Source organism: Diorhabda sublineata, chromosome 9 (assembly GCF_026230105.1).
Source record: "Diorhabda sublineata isolate icDioSubl1.1 chromosome 9, icDioSubl1.1, whole genome shotgun sequence".
Lineage (NCBI taxonomy): Eukaryota > Metazoa > Arthropoda > Insecta > Coleoptera > Chrysomelidae > Diorhabda > Diorhabda sublineata.
The window spans coordinates 5,850,767-5,872,176 of NC_079482.1; the positions used below are offsets into that span (position 1 = coordinate 5,850,767).

The following is a 21,410-nucleotide window of genomic DNA, read 5'->3' on the forward strand; positions in this document are numbered from 1 at the left end:
ACTGAAATTACGCCTTCGGTATCCCGAAAGAGTGTTAGTAACTTTCCCTAGTGATTTCTAATCTTGACTATCTCTTTCTTCAACTTCAACTAGTCGGTGACAGCCTTTAAAATGTTCTTCAATTTTCAAAATGACTCTCTGCGATTATGCTCTTGAGAGGTTTTTCGCACCATTCCGGGACAATTCTACCTCAAGTTCAAATCATTTATATTCTTCGATCGTACTTATTGTAATATGGAGTTTTACAATAGCCGTCACACATCATCTCAGCCCCTTTCTTCATAAACCAGATTGAACACAAAAATTGATTGTCGTTATAAATTCCAAAAGTCAGACACCATGTTTTCAGATCGCCCAACTGGTCTCATGCCTCTTAACTTTTCTCATACACTCTGGATACTTGGAAGTGAGTTTAGTATAAGAAATAGTTTTGCTTTAGTTTTTTTATAATATATTCTAAAAGTTTTTATCAAATTTGTATTAATTCATAGATTATCTTTTTCAATTGTGAAACTAGGAAGTTTCTCCTAGATCTTTCAAAGCTGTCGGCTTCTTCATCGCGTTATACCAGATTGTCGTTATAATTTCCAATGGTCAATTTTATAAACCAACAAGAAAATCATAATTTCAATGGTGCTATTAACAAAAAACCGGTGTTGAAAGTCTGATACCATGTTTCAAGATCTTCCAATTTGTTCCAGTCTCAAAAATTTTCTCATACACTGAATATTTTGAAGGAAGTTCACTATGAGATATAGTTTTTTTATAATTATCTATTTCAAATGTGAAACAGGGACGCTTTTCCTAGATCTATCAAAACTATCTGCTTCTTCATCGCGTTATACCAGATTGATCACAAAAATTGATTGCCGTTATAAATTCCAATGTTCAATTTTTGTAACCCATAGCAGAATCACAAAATTATAACTTTCCTCATACACCCTGGGTATTTGGAAGGAAGTTCAGTATCAGAAATAGTTTTGTTTATAATATATTGTAAGAAGTTCTTATCCGATTTGTATTAATTCTTAAATTATCTTTTCCAAATGAGAAACTGGGACACAGATTTATCAAAACTGTCTTCTTCATCGTGTTATACTTGATTTTTCTCACTACTGAAATATAACATATTGAGATTAGAATGTTTTTCAACATGCTATTATATTTTTTATAATTTTTATGATCCTATATTAATTCCTTACAATTAATTATACTTAATCGTTATAATAAATGAATGTATGTCAACTTGATGTTATCTTAATGTAGAATAGTATCCGTTTATATAAAAAATTCCAAAAACAGGCATGCAAAATATATGAGTTTAATAACAAAAACATTTAAAACAGCCACACATTCCATAATCATAAATGTCAGTTTGAAGTATGCGTTATGGCTAAAGATTCATCTTGACAGATATATACGACTCAGAAGTAAATTGAAGAATGTTTTTGTTAGGTATTCAAACATTTTGTACTTACTATACATATATACATTACTTACGTTATGAGCTATTGAAATATTGAAGTGCTTTCCGTATGCTCCGTATACGAATGTACAAACCGTTGGCTGTTCAAATTTGAAAAATTTATATATACATACATCTACAGAAGTTCTAATGTATCAAACAAATTTGAATGAATGCCAAGAAAAACATTTTAAACTATAGAGCTTATTCCATAATGTTTCCAAACCAATTTCAATTATTTTTTTTATAATGAAAATTTAAATTACATTGTCTGACGCGTTTTTCATAACCAAGTTTTCGTTTAAGTAAACCAGATTTTAGTATGCTGAACAATATATTTTTACTAATGAATTATTTTCACTCACTCTTTAACTTCGTTACGATTTTTGATTCATTCTACTTTCTTTTCTTTAAAGTCAGTATTCTTATTATTATTTTGTCTTATATTAGCTTGGTCTTCCCTTCGATATACTCATAATTATTTTCGCTGGCTTGGTTTGCAATTTCTGTTATTGTTAGTGATGAAGATTTAAAAAAAGCCTAATTACTCATGAATTCTTTCCACTTTTTCTTTCCTTCGCTTTTGTTTCATTTTCTTCCCTACTTCCCTACTTTCACCATGTTATCTCAAGTCTTACATCTACTATTTATGATCTTAGTTGTTACTATTAATGATTATTAATAGTAGCCCATTCTCTTCTATATTCTTTCCGCCCTTTTTAGCTTGATTTTTGTTTCGTTCTTGTTCTACTTTCTTTCCTAGTTCCCACTTGGTATTTCTTCTATCATCTTGTCTCATATTTACTTTGTTTTATACTTAAGTTTAGTTCATAGTTAAATTGTGAACAGGCTAGGAACCCTTGGGTACATAGGCCTTCAGATAGGTCCACTGTGCCCCACTTGACGGTACCAAAAGCCGATATCCCTTCGAGAAGCCGATCAGGCGCTTGTGAGGCTTGTCCAAGTGTTTAAACCGCGCTCTTGTTGGTGCTGAGTACTCACAGATAAAGTGGTCTGATCCTCCGAGATACCCATTGTGTGGAGATGGAGTCTTAGATTGCAGTGTCCGGTACTAGTTGGATTTCGCGCCTATTCAGTTGGAGCAATTGACTGGTGTGAGACGCTTAAGGTTCATCTATTCTTCTAGCTATCCTTACAATTCTTACAATACAAACTGTATTTAAAGATCTTGAGACAAAAGATCTAAACAAACTGTGATAATTTAATCATTTACACTTCACTTTATGACCAATACCTACTACACTACAATAAAGTACATTTTATATGACTGATTCAGTACCCAGTCGACTTGCTTTCCTAATTATTGTTTTCAAATGTTGAATTAAATTATGGAAAACTGAATCTGTTGGAGTTTGATCAAAATTCTTTATTTTAATTGTTCATAGTTGCTTCCCAACCCTCAGGATATACGTTTAGTTTGAAAATTTCGCCAAAAGCGTTTAATTGGCCTCAGTCGAGTCACACTACGAACATTCCTATACTTCTCAATACATAGAATATTTGACCAGTTGCAATATCTGGCCAAAACACAAAATTTCCTTCTTTATGAATTGCATTAATCTAGATTTTTTCCATTTATTAACAAAATTCCCAGACAACTAACACTTTTTCATCATAATGATTTCCAAACCTGTAGCGGACGAAAACTCGTTGTCGCTGAAGTTTTCTCAATTTTGAACTATATTCTGTTCCATTACATACCAGTTTTCCAAGGCTTCTTTCTTTTTTGCCAACACGCCGACAGTTATCGTAAACTGTTTGTCGATTTCTTCATATCTTGATTTTGTTCATAAAACTTATCCAACGCTCAAACTCAACTTCTGATATAGATTGAAACTTGGCACTTTGACAACTGCCAAATTACTAGAAACAGTAACATTCTCAATCAACTTTTACTTTACTTGCTAAGTTGTCTAAAAATGCACGGACTCTTTGTCCCCATACCCTTACAAAGTAAGATTTAAATAATTTGAAAGCCACAATAAACAAATTCTTGTGCGCTCAAATTATACACAAAAAAACTTTTATGACCAGATTTCAATGAATGCTCGTAAATAACTACTTGCCAATATGTGGAGCATGGCTTTCATTTATGAAAGTGTCCTTCAAATATTTAAAATGATTAGGTAAGGTTAGGCTTAAAATGGTTAGGTTAGGTTTAAAATGGTAGTTTGGCTTCTATTAGGCATATTAAGTATTATTTCTATACAACTAACAGTACAAATGACAGAGATACTACACACAGAATTGGAACCGTATAGACGACTGGAGGTAATGTTTTACTTCTCTCAATAAAACTTATTAGTTCAGTGCCCTTTTAGACTAATGATGAAGTTTGAGAGTATGTTAAACGGCCAAATTTGACATGTGAAAACTGCGAATTTACAACAAACAATTAATAAAAGTGTTAGTCAATGCCTACTATTTGCTGAGTTCGCTAAAATATATGAATTTTTGTCTCCACAACCTTACTTGCAATGTAATAAATACTTCAACTATTTATTATCGTACTTGTTACTAAATAATAATTGAAAGTGCCAATTCTTATTATCCTTCCTTTTCACTTTCTTCCCTTCTCACTATCTTGTCCGATGTTTCCTTTAGTTTATTCTTTATTATTGATTATAACTGTTCTAGCTGTTAATTGATACTAATGGTAAAAGTGCCTATTTGAACTTTTTTCTTTTCCATGCTATAATTTTTGTTTCGTTTCCTTTTCTTCCCTACTTCCTTGTTCATTATTCCCGCTATAATGCTATGTTTACTTCGATGTATTCTTTATTATTTTTATTCGTACTAACTGTCCCTATAATACCAAATGTATATGGTAACAATTTCTTCTTGATGTCCATGCGTACTATATATTTTGTACTTTCTTCTACATTTTCTAATGCTGGTTGTATTTCTTATTTTTCAGTATCTTTTCACGTCTTATTTCATTTATCTATCTATCCCCAAATGCTTTCCTTCGATTCTCCATTGCTCCCCTTGTCTTACTTCGTTGTATTTGGAATATCCGAGATTCACAGCCAAATTAAGAATTATTTATCTGTTCATTGTTTTGTAAACTTTATCTTGTAAGAAATGTCTTAATTTATTTATTTACGTATTATTCATTGATTTATATGATAAACAAGTTTTTGTAGATTATATTACTAAATGATATTTCCATTAATACGCAAAAAACACCAAAAAAGATTTTTATAAAGCAATTATTCATTAAAATGGACCAAATATTTCTGGATTTTTTTGGGATTATGTTCATGTTTCAGCCTCGTTTTTTTCATTTCATTATCATAATGTTATTTATTTTTTTTTTAATATTCCGTATAGTCATAAAATTACAGAGATATTATATAGTCACAAACATTATAATTTTACTACATAATTTTCTTGTTTGATGTTTTTTCAACGAACAGGGAAGTATTAAGGAATGATTATTCAAGACGTAAGGCAACAATGCACCACAATTCAAGTTAAGGACCATAACATAAGTATTACTAGAAGAAAAGAAGAAACGCAACCTATTGAGCTTCTTTCATCAATAGGGCATTGCGTAACCATCAGAAAAAGGTTTATACGAGGATGAATTGATATCTAGTTAGCCTAGACCAGTTCCATGCATAAACAAAATATTGCGTTACCATAGCAACGAATAATAACTTATTAAAAGTGTCAGTGTAAAGTTTGACGTCAAAAAAAATAAACCAGAGTTACGCAATAAATTAAAAGAAAAAAGATGTCCACCGGAATTGTGAAAATCGAAAAATTCAAGTATCGAACCATCATCAAGTACCTGTATTTAAGAAGATATGCTTAATACCCTTGGTGATAAATATCCTTCGTATGCGATCGTGAAAAGTTGGACTGCAAGCTTCAAAAGAGGTAAATTTTCTATTGAAGATGATGACCGATCGGGAAAGCCAGCATCTGAGTCAGTCCCCGAAAATATTGATGCAGTTCATGATATGATTTTATCAGACCGTCGAATTGGGCTAAAACGTCTGAAGCACTGAATATTTCATACGAACGCTTCCATCATATAATTCACGTCAATTTGAACATGAGAGAATTTGCTGCAAAATGGATCCCCAAATGTTTGAATGTTGACCAAAAGCGTGCTCGATTTGAAAACGATATAGACTTCTTAAACCGAATTGTTACTATGGATGAGACTTATGTACATTACTACGATCCAGAAACAAAGCAACAATCGATGGAATGGCGACACTCTGGTTCTCCAAGACCTAAGAAGTTTCGTGTCCAGAAATCTGCTGGAAAAGTTCTTGCTTCAGTTTTTGGGGATTGCCATGGAGTAAACAGGATTGATTTTTTGGATAAGGGTAGAACAATAACTGGAAAAAAAGTTTAAAAGGTCGTAAATTTTCTTCCAACGAGGAGGTAATAAAAGCTGTGGAGTTCTGGTTTGCAGGGCAAGAAGAAACATATTTTTTGAAATGTCTAGAGTAGTTGCAGGTTCGCTGTAATAAATCCAATTAATCTACAGCTAACTAATGAGCATAGGTTATTGAGACAGCAATGGAACAAGGAATATCTCAACTGATCAATCAATGAATAAAGAAATTGTCTCTCAAGGATCCCAAGGATGGAGCTGTTATTAGATACAGAAACAATGGACGTCCTCGCCGTGCACACATTGTGACAGAAGAATTAGAGCTTCATGGTATTGGCAGAAAGACACCAGATATGATGAACATAAAACATGCTTGGGCCGCACTGTATGGACAATTGATTACTCTATCAAAATTCTTGATAAGTATGCAAAAGTTGTCAAACTGGACAAGTTTACCTTAAAATTCTTCTATCCAGAGGATGCCGCATAGAGTTAGATGTTTCATTCGTGCTAAGAGTAGGTCGAAGAAATATCAATTGTTCATTTGTGTAATCATTTATTTCTTCATTATTACCGATTATATTTTCTATAGCAATAACATTTTTTGTTTTCAATACGTCAATTTGATATTTATTCAAGTGGAAATTATAGAGCTTATTTTAATTAATTGTTGTGAAGTGAGCTTTTTCAAACAAAATAGAATGAATAAAATAGAATGAAATATACATTCATTCTAGGTGTTCCAAGTTTGGAAAGGAAATTAGGTGTTTAGATATCTCAAAATAGGTAACAAAATTGCGAAATCACTCACAAACAAACAACATAGGAATGTGAAGGAAAGAATGTTAAGATATGTAAGGTAATTCATTATAGTAAAATAGCAGAATCAACCACGAAATTTGAGGAGTTTTAAAAGATACTTATGATTCTTAGTTGTTATTCCATTGTAGAAACTATCTTTGTTCTAATATGAATTTTGAAAATTTAAACAGTAAACTGTATCAATACTTAAGTAAAATATCATATATTCCACCAAGAACAAATCATCGTTCAATATATACAAAGAGCTTATAAAATATGAATAAATGAAATAGCAATCGAAGACAAATAAATTCAATTCCTGAACTTTTAATATAATATCATTGGGAATTAATATAATTTTTCAAAAAAAAAAGATTAATAGAAAAGACATAAAAAACTGGCATAAGGTTTACGATAGATTACCACAAAGTAAGAGGACACGTGCATAAAATTCGATAATGATTCTTTCATATCAAATAAATCAAAAAATCTCACCATACAAAGATTTTAATAGAAACAGATTATGCTAGAGTATGATTTCCATTATATACTTAGGATTATTTCTACTCAGTCAATATTTCTACTTACAGCCTCAATACAAGATATGCATATTCAATATAATATTGAAGATAAAAGGTAAATCAAAATCTTGATCAAAAATGGCATGAAAACTTGATTCCAAAAGTATGCAAGTAGGAACCGCGATCTTAGCGTTCAAAATATCGCTTAACAAATTATACCATCTGAGAGGTCATCAATGGTAAGTTGGTCTCAATAATTGGTCAGCGTTAAAAAAATTTTTATCAAGGGTTTAATTTTTCAAGATCATTCCACCTATGCACGATCAAGAAGCATTCGCTGATAATTGGTCAGCTGATATAAATATTTGTTCAGTTCTATTAGAATTAAAGAAAAATTAAACACTTCATTATCTAACTGCGAATGCTCTGTGCCGATTAATATTGCTTGGGGCAGTTAGCATTTATGCAGTTAACGAACTTTTAATTAATTCTTATTCTTCATTGTATAAATAATCTCGTTTTACTGCTTTCTTTAAATCTCTTCCCTTATATTTCCTCCTATTTCCTTTTCCACATATTCTTGGGGTTTCCCCAGTATTTCCATTTCTCGATTTTTGTACTTTCTTTATCTTTTTATTTAACTAACCACAATTAAATAACGTTTTTGTTTCTTATAATTATATTATTAATTGCTGCCTAGTTTGTTCAAATAAATGGTTCGTATCTAACAAACATCTTATTGATATGTATAAATTGAAAGTTTTAGATATTATAGGTTGAATCCGCACCTGGTTCGAGGTAATTAGTGGGGTTAGTGAAAACAGTCATGCATTAAACTACCAGTTTCACCTGCTTACTAAACCCCTTTGATTTGTTTTCAGTTAAATTAAATCCAGAAGTCAGCCTCTTAAATTAAGTAATAAAAAGGTCTGATGTGTGTTTATACGTTTAGTTTCTTCGGAAACGCGGTAGGTAAAGTCGCGAATATATATAGTTTTGCAGTTATTGTGTTTGCCATAGAATGATGCAATTTGCCCTGGCTACTACCAATTGCTTGTGAAACCCTTTCCCATATTTTTATCAAGGAAATTGATGTCCTCCATGTATTTAAAGATGTTATGCACCATTTAATGACTTTGGGTATTCAAAATTAACAAAAACAAGCAATTTAGATATTGAAGTGTTGTTTTGTTTACAAATGATTGCTTATTGGCAAGCTTGACCAATGCTCATTCAAAGTTCAGAGATAAAATGAAATTGAATCAAATCAAACGATCTGCTAGAATTGAACGTTGCCAAATTGAACTATTTGACCGATTTTCTAATACGGTTGAGTGTCGGTGAGTCGGTGAGTCGATGAGTGAATTATTATCTTTTTGATTGCTCAGTTTATTTTAATTTAAATTCAGAACCAATAGAAAGCGTAAAATTAACTGAATTGAAAAATGTAATAGACCACGATTCACGTAAAAGACAGTAGGCAAGACGGTGTAGGCAGTGAATATATAAAGAAAAATATCTTATTTTCACTGTGGCGTGTTTTGTTTATCGTCATTTACAGTTTTTAGTTAAGAGTTAATTCCTCAGCGGTAAAAATCGGAGGTATATATTAAGAAAGAATTAAATACCCGTACCCTAATAATAAACTTGAAATTTGACCCAGACTGACAAGAAAAACACCATATTTTACAGCTACAAAACATCATTTTGGTTTTATCTACTAAATGGAAATAAAAATAAGAAACTACTTCTAACAATTTCAATAACAATAAACTGCAAAACCAATGTTTACATAAAATTACTCAGCAGTTATTCTGAGTTTCGAAATCTTGCCATTCGGAATAATAGAAAACTTCCCAAGTGCTGTCAATCAATTCATTATAATCTTTTAAAAATATATTCTGCTCACCTTACTGGGATTAAAACCCAAAGTCAAATATTTTTTCAAAATACGAAAGAGGTTATTTACTTTTACAAGAAAATTCTTTCTACACATCCGTTTAACATTTTTTAACGTCAACCAAGATATATCAAAACAATAAACTTATTAATAAATACAGTGTGTCCATTGATAATAGTAGGCTCCCAATGTATTGAAAATGGTTTCTGACGAGGCAAATGCTTGTCGCGTAGAATATGAAAAAAGTTGATGGCCCATCATTATCTCCTAACTTCAAATACCAATTGAAACATATATCGAAAATATACTTCCTCATTAAATATATATCTCCACGCCTCTGCAAACAGCTTAATTAAGAAAGACCTGTATATATGACTTTTTTTGCAATTGTTCAAATACCAGAAACATAACAATGCATATCTGTATGCACGTCCATAAATAACCTTTTAGAGTAGAAAGTGACATAAAACTCAAAATAGATGAAGGCTGATTTTAGTTCTCCAAACTTTTCTCCTACTTCTACCTGCTTTCAACAGTTCGCGACGTTGCCGCTCACTCCACGATCGTTGGATGTAGTTTTCAATTTCATATTCAATAACCAATATCATAATAATTGAATGCAGGGAAGGATTAAGCTAGGGGATGGGGTGGTTATAGCCCCGGGCCACATCATTCTGTATTTTTTGATGTGTTGATACCCCAAATCTATCGTATTGATATTATTTTGTGATTTGGGGGGCCCCATAATTATTTTAGCCCTTATAAATCTTAATCCGGCCTCGATTGAACGAATACTTATAATAACTTCAAATATTTCCGTTGATCGTTAACTTACTCAAATTGTAATCTCAAAAGTTTTAGATTAGGCGAGGCAGGATCTCACAACTTTTTTATGGAATTTCCGTGAAAACACATGCAGAAAAAAAACATTCAGCATCGTAAATCGTAATTTATTAAAGTTTTATTCGTAATAATCGAATATATATTTCATATTTAAGACTCACTCTGTAAGTGTAGATTATATTAGGTCCGCCCCAAATTTTTAACTGCACTTCAGATCCTTTTAGAGGATAAAATAAGTTATGTTAAGGTGGGGAAAACATTTTTTAAAGGATGTTCGGAAAAATATTATTTTCCATTTTCAACATAATTTTAGTTTACTGTTTTATGATTTTTTATACTTAATAAGAAATTTTTATGCCATATTTTGACATATCATCACGTGCTTCACGCCACATTCGCTCTACGTTTTGGGTGTATGCACCGGAATCAAAATCCATGAAATTAAAAGTTTGATTAACTGTTATAGAGGTATAATCTACAATGGGGGTTGTACCCTCAGACCCCACCTGGGGTTAGGCTCTTTGGAATCCACTCCTCTCCCTTTTTCGATAGTTACAAATCGCCGAAAAAATCTCAGCAGACCCACCAATTCAAAATTTGACACAATAGAAGAAGTGAAGTGGAAAGAAGGTTGTTTAAGTTTTAATTTTTGTATTTAAACCTCATGTGCTATTGCTAGATGATTAGATAATTATTGACATTCAATATGCATAGGTAAAGAGTGTTATGTCAGTACATATGTGTCTCCCCCACCTTTAAAGTACTAAAAAACAATCCTATATTCGCGAAAAAATTTTTGGACTAAGTTTGGGGTGGAAATCCACTTCTAAGTATTCACCTTATATTTATATTGAGTTCCAAAAACATATGCATATGTAGGTGCTAATCTGTTTTCAATCTTTTTCAACAAATTCTCAGTTCTGTATAAATATTATACTATCTCTTTCCAAATAATAAAAGAATTTTTATAATATAATATTGCGTGTTTGGATCCCACAGATTTTTATTGCAGTCATAAACCGAAATCCCATACAATTCCATTTAAGTCCAAATTTGTTCGACAAGGAAAAATATACGGCAACACCGCGTGCTTAAAGCTCTAGCGCTTTCGTGTTTCGCCGTCAGCTTTCGAGGTTCGTCGCCTTCGATTACAACCAGTGCACTATGAAAATACCTAACTCCGCATTTTCATCTCAGTACGTAAGTTTACTTAGAAGCGTGTTGGTTAGTGCACAGCTCGCGTATCTCCAATATCGTAACTCGTAAAAAATAAACTTGTTCTCTGTGTAAATATTTACGTTAAAAACCATTGAATTTATGTAGTGTTAAATGATATAACATATTACTACAGTGTTTTGTGCCAAAAATATCCTGGATTACATGAATACTTTCCTGTGTTATTTTTGTATCAGTTTGAGGTAAGATTGTTGCATTATTTGTTACATTTATTTACATGTGTCCAAACACTAGTAGCAATTTATTACGTATATGTGATGGGAAGTTTAATTTAAGACTTTCTATGGAGCTTTTAACTTAATAAAGTTTGTTCCAAAAAAATGTCATGTTTATTTTTTCTCGTTTTAGGCGAGATAAATGAATAAAAAAATGCTTAAATACAATTGAGGTTCGTCAATAACAAGAGTATTTTAAAATGTGTCATTTTAGTTCTCTTCTGTTTCAAAAAAAGATTTTTAATGATTTTAAAAGGTGATCTATTGATCAATATAAATACGCAAATTGTCAATATCATAGTATTAAGAAAAGTCGAAACATCAATTTTTATCTATCTTTTAAAATTATTAAAGCTAATTTTGAAACAGAAGAGACCTAAAATCTAGAACATTTAGAAACATGAACAAATCAAAAGGTCTAAGAAATTAAAGAAATTTATAAGTATTTCTATAACTCAAAAAACAATTGAATACGCTAGGCTTAGAAGATGATACGGCGTGCAGATTTGGTTGCACAGAGGACGAAATCTGTATCCACATTCTCTCGAAGTGTGAAACACTAATGATCTCCATAGCACTACACCTGGGTGCGTGTGAAATAGAAGACGAAGATCTCTAGCAATTACAGCCATCCCACTTTCTAGTTCATACATCAACTTCGCCGGTGTAAATAAATTATCAAAATATAAGAAGAATGTAAACCATTATTTGTGAAAAAATCAGCAAATTTAAGCTCAACACATTTCCAAAGACCTTCACTTTCTATAGTCTTTTGTTGATTGTTTTCGTCCTTGATAAATTCATTCATGCCATCATGTTCGGGTGGATTATGTATATGTCTTCTGAAAGAATCTGAAAATCATCTATAATCAAATATTTGGGCTGCTTCTAGTAGTTCAGAGGTAAAAAAATCAGACACAGTCCAAACACGTACATCCTACTTAAATATAATAACATGAAGACAGCTAATGAAGATATAAATAGTAATATATGAAAAACCAATGATACGGAAGATACTTAATAATAAAAGTTTGAAGACATTATTTCTTTTTATATTTACGTTGGTAATTCGCAGCGTCTAGAAATACATCCAACGTTCTTTTAGAACAGTGACTCCCAAAATGGTCCATGTGCACACCCAGGGGTCCACGAGAAGCTCTACAACAGGAATGTACTTAAATTCCCATAGTTAGATCTGATTTTTTGACTAGCTTATGATATTGTGTAAATGTATTAACTAAAACTAGTCGTAAGAATTTGGCTGACGAGGAGAAAAAAAATTCTGTTTTAGATCGACGCACTTTCAATACGATTTGCAAATCACATTGTGTGGTGGAATCATTTCTACTCTGGGGGTCATTAACGAGGCATAAAATCTTGATCACTAGGTTTCACCACTCATAAAACACGCGTTTAGCTTTTCTTAATTTAATATCTATCATAAATAGTTCCTCAGTCTTTTAGTGTACTGTATTTCAATTTTTATCAAATTACTTTTGTTTCTGTGAAAATTTCAAAACTCGTCTTGGTGTGAACAATAAAATAAAAAATTTGCCGCCTCTTGAAATACACCGCCTTAGGCTTCAGCCTACTTACATATTTCTAAAATTCCACATCATTTTTTCAATTGTTATGATAGATACTATAATGCAATAGAACCTGAATTCATAAAAACTAGTTTTCTCAGAATGTAAACGATTGATTTTTTTTGTAAACCAGCGTCAACCTACTGATTTCCTCATATTTATTATGCAACCATTTGAAACTTGAGATTATATATGTACTAAGTACTTGAAAAATGATAAGCTGCTACTAAATTCCCCTTTTTCAAGTAGCAAATTTGATATAAAAATTATAAATTTGGCATTAACTATGTAAGTGTATGTCAGTACATTCAAATATTAAAGATAAACTTCAGAAAACATCTGAAATGTGATGAAATTTGACCCGGACTTTAAAAAACATTTTTACATAATATTGATAAAGATTTTTATATTGCCTCCAAAATAGGCTTCTTTCTTCCCAATACCCTAATTTTCTACACACTTGTAAGTATCGATTGAGATGGCCTACAATACCTTGAGAGAATTGGCTTGCAGTACGAATTACTCATCGAGCATAAACTCTACTCCACCTAATAACCTCAATAATTACTTTGTGGATGTAGCCAAAAATTTATCAAATTCTATAACTCCTTCTCATGATCCGCTAACATATCTCGGGGAACGCGGAGCACGACCTTTACCTACCTACTCCACTTCAGAATTAATTAACAGCTCAATATTTTACAATGCAAAAAAGTGCGAAATCACTTGCCCATTGAAATCAAATCGATATCATCTTTTACCACACTCCATAATAATTTGAGGGCATATTTACTGGAAAGTGCCTTCTACTCTGTAAACGCTTCTATTCTAATAATAATATTCAATTCTGGACATGGTGTATACTGGTTTAATTTGTACTTATATACTAATTATTACCTATCACTATTACCTATAATTTTGTTACTCATTGCGGTTTTCTTTTGTATATTGAAATTTTATCTCATTTGTTATTTAGTTATTTCTTTGTTTGTTTTTCAGTTCTCACAAGCTTTTTTCTACAAATGGTAACATATTTTGTTTTGACAATGAATCATTTCTCTTTCTCTTTTACTTTTTATGACTCACGATACGTTTCCCGAACTGAATTTTTCAGTTTCGCAAAGAGGAAAAAATCACCGGGACTCATATCTGGCGAATACGGTGGCCCAGCGATGACTCTCGCGTCGTCTTTGTCAAAATAATCAGTCGTAGTGATCCTAGAATGTGTTTGCGCATTATCGTGTTGAAAAATCCATGAATTGTCCGCCCACGATTTGCTTCACCTAGTTGCCACAAAACGTCCAAGTAGTACTCCTCATTGATCCAAAGTAATTGATTAAAACCATGTACATCACCTTGATTTCGGTTTAATTTTAGTACCATTCGCTATATTGTTAGGTCGTTTCGAAGTTATAGTCATAAACTCATGTCTTGTTACCAGTAACGATGCGTTAGATTGATGTAGGGTCCTCAGCTTGTTAAGTATCTTTCATGCAGCATTTATACGCAAAATTCCAACCAAAATATTTTCAGTCATTCATAAAAGAGCCTCTGCTACCTCTCGCATGACTACACGACGATTATCGAGCACAATTTCCTCAACTTCTTTGATGTTATCGTTGTTAACAACTCGCATAAGGCAATTTTTCGACGATTTCTGAATGTGATTTTAACTCCTACATTATCCTGTACTTTTTGTTGGTAACTTGTGGTTCATTGGACATTCATCACTTGTTTTATGGTGATATGTAGTTGTACATGTAGTTTCTTTCTTTGTGCGTTACATCTGTGTTCTAATACCATCAATTTCATGATACTTCTTACGTTTGATGGCTATTAACAAAATGCTATTCCTTCTGATTAATCTGCTGGGTCTTGTTTCATTTTGTCTATAATGTGAGCTCTTGATCAGGTGAGGAACAAGCTTTTAATTTTTTCCTCGTTCAAAAATTAAATTTTCCCAATGATGTCTTAGAAACGAATGGGCTACATCCCTATCGAATCCCCATATTAAAGAAAATATTATAAATATGAGCCCTTAGATCAATGAGAAATTGGATATCGAAATTTTGTTATTAAACTTCTAAACACCCTGTATAGATATCGTGCTTCTACAACCTCCATCTTCTCTGTCTCAACTATCCATCAATAGTCGAGTTTTTCTATTGAGTTTCGCGTACGTACTCGCCGGCATCCTGTTAAATGTTTTATCGCACTCTTGAAAATTGTTCTTCCTTGCGAACCCGTTGTGGGTCATGGACGTTTATGTCGATTCACTTGATTTATCGATGCCAGTATATGGCGACGGTTTGTCTATTAGGGACATATAGGAAATACCCGAGGAAATATCTGAGAGGAAGTCGTTCTGTTACATAAATTGGATTTTTTAAATTGATGCAAAAAGTTGATGGATTCCTTTTAAGAAGGATAAACGTGTTGTACAGAGGATTTGTTTGGTGGGATTTACTATGAGGAACATAAGTAACATCTTCTAGTCGAGAGCGATTTCGATCTGGCAATAAATGTACTTACATCACGTGAAGTATCTAAAAATTTTTCTCCTTCGTTCGAATTTATTATCGAACTTTATTTTCATTTTATTTTTAGAAAACGTTTCGTTCTCTAGCAGAAATCGATCTTCATCGCCTTACCTAAAAACAACGAAGCTAATTGAGACAATGACTTTTGATTAATTAGCTTAATGAGTCACTCTCAAAAAATACTCTTAAAGATACTGCTCAATTTATGCCTAATATGAACACAATATTGAAAAAAAAATGGTTATAGTAGCGGACTAAGCACACGCGAAGAGAATACTACTACAAAAGAGTTGTGAGTTTCGAGAAATATCTATATATGTTTATTGACTCCAAAAAAGCTTTTCCAATGTCTAAAATCATATAACGTAGACCATCATACTATGACTACATGAGTATTTTGTTATATCATAGTCTAACAGGAGTAGTCGTGGTAGTTGACAGCGTTATAAATGAAATATCAATAAAAAGCGCAGTAAGACAGGAATGTGTTAATTCGGCCTTGCTGCTCAAATACATAGGCTGGTCTAAGATGATTAATATAAACATATCATGATTGAAATGGCACGTAGAGTACTCAGCAAATGGAAAACAACTGAATTTAGATATTCGAAGTTACATAAATTCCCATCAAGCTGAAATTCAGTGAGAAAGTTTAAAATACAATTGAAAGTGAAATTTCAATGTTCCCCATCATTTCCGTGTATGGAAAAAATTTTATTTAAGATCAAAAGTCAAAAAATGAGTTTTTCGCAAAACACTGAGTTTCATTTTAAAAATACCTTAGACGAAAATTGTCTGCAAAAAACGTATCAATACTTTTTTCCTACAAGCCACTGTTTCTGAAATATAATGATTCAAAAAGTTGTAAAAGTTGTCAGATTCAATATATTTTCAGCAGTTAACTTTTCTTACAACATTAAAATGAACCGAGACTTGTGACTATTTGTAAGAAATTTCTGTTGACTGGCTGGAACTGCCATAAGTTCATTAAATAAATGATCAATTGATAAAGATATTGCTAAAGTTCGACTATGTTGGTATGTAGCTTTGGTATTTCTTAAACAAAACTTTTACAACTTTTTGAATCGATATATCTCAGAAACGGTGGCTCGTAGGAAAAAAAGTATTGATACGTTTCTTGTGAATAATTTTATGATATACAATTTTCGTCTAAGGTATATTTATGATAAAACTTACCGTTTTGCAGATAATCGCGAAAAACTCACTTTTTCGACCTTGAATAAAATTTTTCCCATACACGAAAATGATGGGGAACGTTCAAATTTTATTCTCAATTGTATATTAAACAATTTTACTGATTTTGATTGAATTTGACCGGACTATTTAGAGAAACCTCACAATTCAGACGTGTTAAGAATACTCCGCTTTTACGTATGGAGCACGGATGTGAGACATGGACGCTTAGACGCTTTTAGATGACATCATGAATAAAATAGAAGCGTTCGAATATGATGCTATCATAGAATCCTCAAGATCCTGTGCACTCCATATATTAGTACAGAACAGATTTGACCGGATTCTATAGCATCACAGCTTGTTGTCCAAAATTGAGACAATTTAAAATTGTTAATATTAATTTTTATCCTGGCAAAAAAATATAAAAAAAAATTTGCAGAATAATTTTGATATTACACAAATTCTTTTGTACGGTTTTGGCAAAGGTCACGATTTAATACTCCGAGAATTTATGAATAAATTATAACATATTAATAAATGTGATTTATTACTATATTATTGTTTTTTAAACGAATCTTCTTGGTAAGAGTGATTAATTTAACAGTATTTCGTCATTTTACTATAATTACATCTTGAACAAATAATTCGCACTAAAAAGACTTGTTTGAATTTCGTTGTAAAAACCGTAAAATGTGTTGAACGCAAACAAAAAATAATAGAATATTATTACAATTATAAGTTTACAGTTGAAAAATATACATACACAGCTTACAAACTGGGCGCATTTTACTGCCTGGTCTGTGGTAAACATAATTTTTTAAATTCGAAGAAATGTGTCCATATAAAGTTTTTGGGAATATATACTTTGGTAATCCAAACAGATCATTCTAACTTTTTGAACTCACATTATTCTCTTATTTAGTTTAAGACTTAGATGATTTGTAAATTAATTAAGGGATTTCCTAGACCTTTTATTACAAAGAGATTTTAACTGCTTGTAAATACTCTTTTTTCTCTAAAAGCAAGAAGTTATGCGAAATTTCAAATCAATACGTTGACTGAAAGTTTTTGTATATTTGATTCTAAGATATAAAGGCGAGAATAAGTGTCAACGTATGGCGTAAGCCGTAAGCTGCCATTTTGATCTTAGCTTCGGCGACAAACTTGAAAATACGGTAATCCATACGCTTTAGACGTTAGTTGTGAACTTGCCTGATGTGATATTTAAAAATAGTGCAATACAATGAACTTGCATACATGTACAGGTCTTAGGTATTAGGCTTCTCATAAAGTGTAGTCGGCATTTTAACTTTAATCATTGCAAATTCACTAGTACGTACAATTAAGTGTTGCTTGATTTTTTCGAGACTAATTACCAAACATCTCAAAAATGAGGTACCTTTATATACAAATAATGTCCAATACCGATGGCATCGAATCAGCTGTAACAACAAACAAAACAGCGTTGCCAGTTGACACGTAATCACCATTTCAATCTAAAATTATAAATTTTGGTTATTGCTATTAATCATTTTAGCAATTTAATGACACAACTGTCTTTTGGGACGAAATACATATTTTTTTTTATTTTTGACATAATTTCATGTCAGATACGCTGTAACTCATACAAAGATCAAAATGGAGGCTCCACGACGTCCCTTGAAATTTGGTTGCGCAGTTTATCCTGAAAAGTAGAGAGTAAGGTAAGCCATACACGCTACGGTGTACCGGAGAGATTACTCGTACGGCGAGTCAACCGATCGTCGATAAAGCTACAAAAACCAGTTCTGGTCTATTACTGTGTACCTATGCAGTAACACCTGCACATGCCGACCTCTCCGGTGAACCGTAACGTGTATGGCACCCATAGCTAGTAATAATGTCGAATAGTCGTACTAGGAAAGAGAAATCAAACGCATTCTTAAAAAATTTTTTACTTGGCGTCTTGTCAATATGTGTTTGTTTCTTATATTTTTTTTATTTATTTAAACATACATAACATAGTATAATTTGTAATAATAGGACATTAGATTTTAGATATCAAATTTGTCTTTAAGATAAAATAGCACTTCGTTTCCAGATGAAGAGAATTGATTTCAAATTTTTTCCTAGCTTGTAGCGTCTTCTGTGTACTTCATTTTGAGGACATTTGATTCGTAGATCTTTCACTGTGAGTCTGATTTGGCACGTTTGACACACAAAGGCGCCGTTTCTTTTTTTAGAAGATATTGATGTGTGTGTCCAATCTTAGACGATTAAGGATTACTTTTCTACTTGATCTCTTCTTCTTTTGAGTAGTGGCAGTTTGGTTTTAATTTCAGGTATTATTTGTTTCGGTTTCTTCCCAGATTAATTGCCGTTTTTGGTATATGTGCTTTTTTATTGATAATTTGTGATCGGTGTGTTTTGTAATGAGTGGTAGGTTATCAGTCGAGGTTGATTTTAGGGCTTCTTCGTTGCCTTTTATTCCCGTGTGTGATGGTACCCACAGAAACAAGATGTTTTTATGTTGTAAGGCATAAAGTTCGATTTTAATGAGTTGATGAATCGCGTGTGATGGGTATGAAGTATTAAGTGTGTAGTGTACTTATTGAATCATAGATGTTAATGATTATTTTGTTTTTTTGTGGATGGGAACTAATTAATTTGCCATTGACTGAATATTTCAAATACAAATAATTATATCGAAATTTCCGGAATCGTTCCATTATCCATATCGGTTGTCGAGCAGTGTACATTTTCGTTATTCAGAAACGGCTAATAATAAAACAAATATAACATCTTTAAATATTTACTGTCGAAATAATGGTTTAACATCTAATGGAGGCAATAAAATTTAGAGTTGGTTAACGACGAACGGGAATAAATTACCGGCTGGTTTTTAGTTGAAATTTTTCATTCTTTTATCTTAAATTTACATTCAAACTCTCGGATTTTTATCTCTTCTTGTTATTTACAATAATAAACATTAACATTTATTTCTAGGCGTACGAGAATTGTTTCAAATGTCCCATCTTACAAATATGTATTGTTTCGTGAGAATATAGTTTTCTATAAAGAAAAATCAGGGTTATATCACTTCCTCCTATACTTTTTCTAAATTTCTAAGTTATGAACAGGCAAAAGTCACTGGAAATCAGATCCGAAAACAACTATGCGTTTTATGACATCATTAAGTAAAGTGATGTAGATCTGAATGACAAAACTTGAATACTAGTGATTTTTACCAAATAATTGATAACAGTAAGTCCAGTAATATAATTTTGCTCAGTGATATGCATCTAAGTGATTCGCTCCTGACCAATTCATTAAACGTGTCTACAGTAGAAGCCCGAATAGGGTACTCGCATTGATTGAGAAAAAAATAATTTTGGATAGTTTATATACAACTTTTATTATAATTCTTTTCAATTCTTTGATCAAAAATTTTGTAGGTAGTTAAAACATTTCAGTAAGGCCGCCATTTGCTTGACGTCATAGTTATAAAATAAATACTGAACATATGATACAAAGTAAATACGACACTTATTCTCTCGGTTATAATAAAATAATCGTTATTTGATTAATCTAAAAAATTGTATATAAATCGTAGTTTGCGCCAGGATGTAAAAATTCCACGACTAAAACACCTGAGTTTTTTCTATGATCCAAGAAATTCGAATATACAACCAAAATTGTTTGAAAGTGTTGATCTTGTAGACAATCCTGCGAGATGTAATTATTTTTGTTGTCAGGATCATTTTGGTGTAAGTAAGATTCAAATTCAACTTTTTATAGTAATGAAGTTTATTATGCTTTTAATTTTTAAAGTGATTATGTTATAATGTAAAAACTTAACATATGAAAGGTTTATTCGTTGTATTATTATATATAAAGAATAATGTTTTATTTATAGATAACTAAATAAAAATAAAAACTGAATTATAACAGCACACCTTACATTGTCGGCAACGATAACCTTGTGATCATCAAGTAGACAACTGCTCAATGTTTATATTAAACCTATGACGTCACAACTGAAAACCAATGAGAATCGTTTTTTTATGTAGTTAAAATTTTACGATTTTCAAGTAAATATTTAGATATGATTTTTTCACTTTTAATTAAATATTTTAGTGTCTGGCATTATTTCATATCAAGGACTTATGAAATAACCAGAAAAATAAATACTCTTTCAAAAATACAAGATTCGAGAGATTCACATCTCAGCATCAATCTAGATCGAGTAGAGCAAGCGTGATGTGATTTAATATTCGATTCTAGAAGAGTTCACCACAAAGTAAGTTAACAAAGATTTAGTGGATAAATTAAGGGAATCTTCCGTTTTATATGACAATTAAAAGGTTAAGAAGTCCATGATTTCGTGTTACAAAATCTACAAGCGACAATTAGACAAATATAACGAGCATGAGATTGAATTTAAACATCATTGTCATACTTTGAAAGAAATGGAGAATTGTGGAATGTAAAACAACGAAGTTTTAAAAATAAAGAGAAATTATTTAACTATTAATGGAGTTCACCTAATAAGTAAACAAGTAACCAAAAATTGTGATGTAAGTATTTTTAATATTTTAATTATTTTTTTCATTTTTGGAATCTTCAGTTTAGAATCGTGAAATATGTACAAAAACGCGTGTTTAAAAATGTTCTATCTGCTTAATCTTCAATTTTTGATAGTAAAATTTTGTACAAATGCCATAGATTTTTCTTTTTTGTTTTTGTTTGCAT

At 31.6% G+C, this 21,410-nt stretch overlaps 1 protein-coding gene across 4 annotated transcripts in view; it reads left to right on the forward strand.

Moving 5' to 3' along the window:
• LOC130448657 (frizzled-2) overlaps nucleotides 1-21,410 on the forward strand; it is a 427,377-nt gene that overhangs the window by 295,636 nt on the left and 110,331 nt on the right. Inside the window, exon 1 of one of the 4 annotated variants that reach the window (XM_056786114.1) lies at nucleotides 11,083-11,323. The exons of 2 other annotated variants lie outside the window; for them this stretch is intronic. The gene's annotated coding sequence lies outside the window, so the exon portion shown is untranslated. Of the gene's footprint in view, nucleotides 1-11,082; nucleotides 11,324-21,410 lie in introns of those variants that run through there. One more of the 4 variants, XM_056786117.1, reaches the window with a different exon arrangement.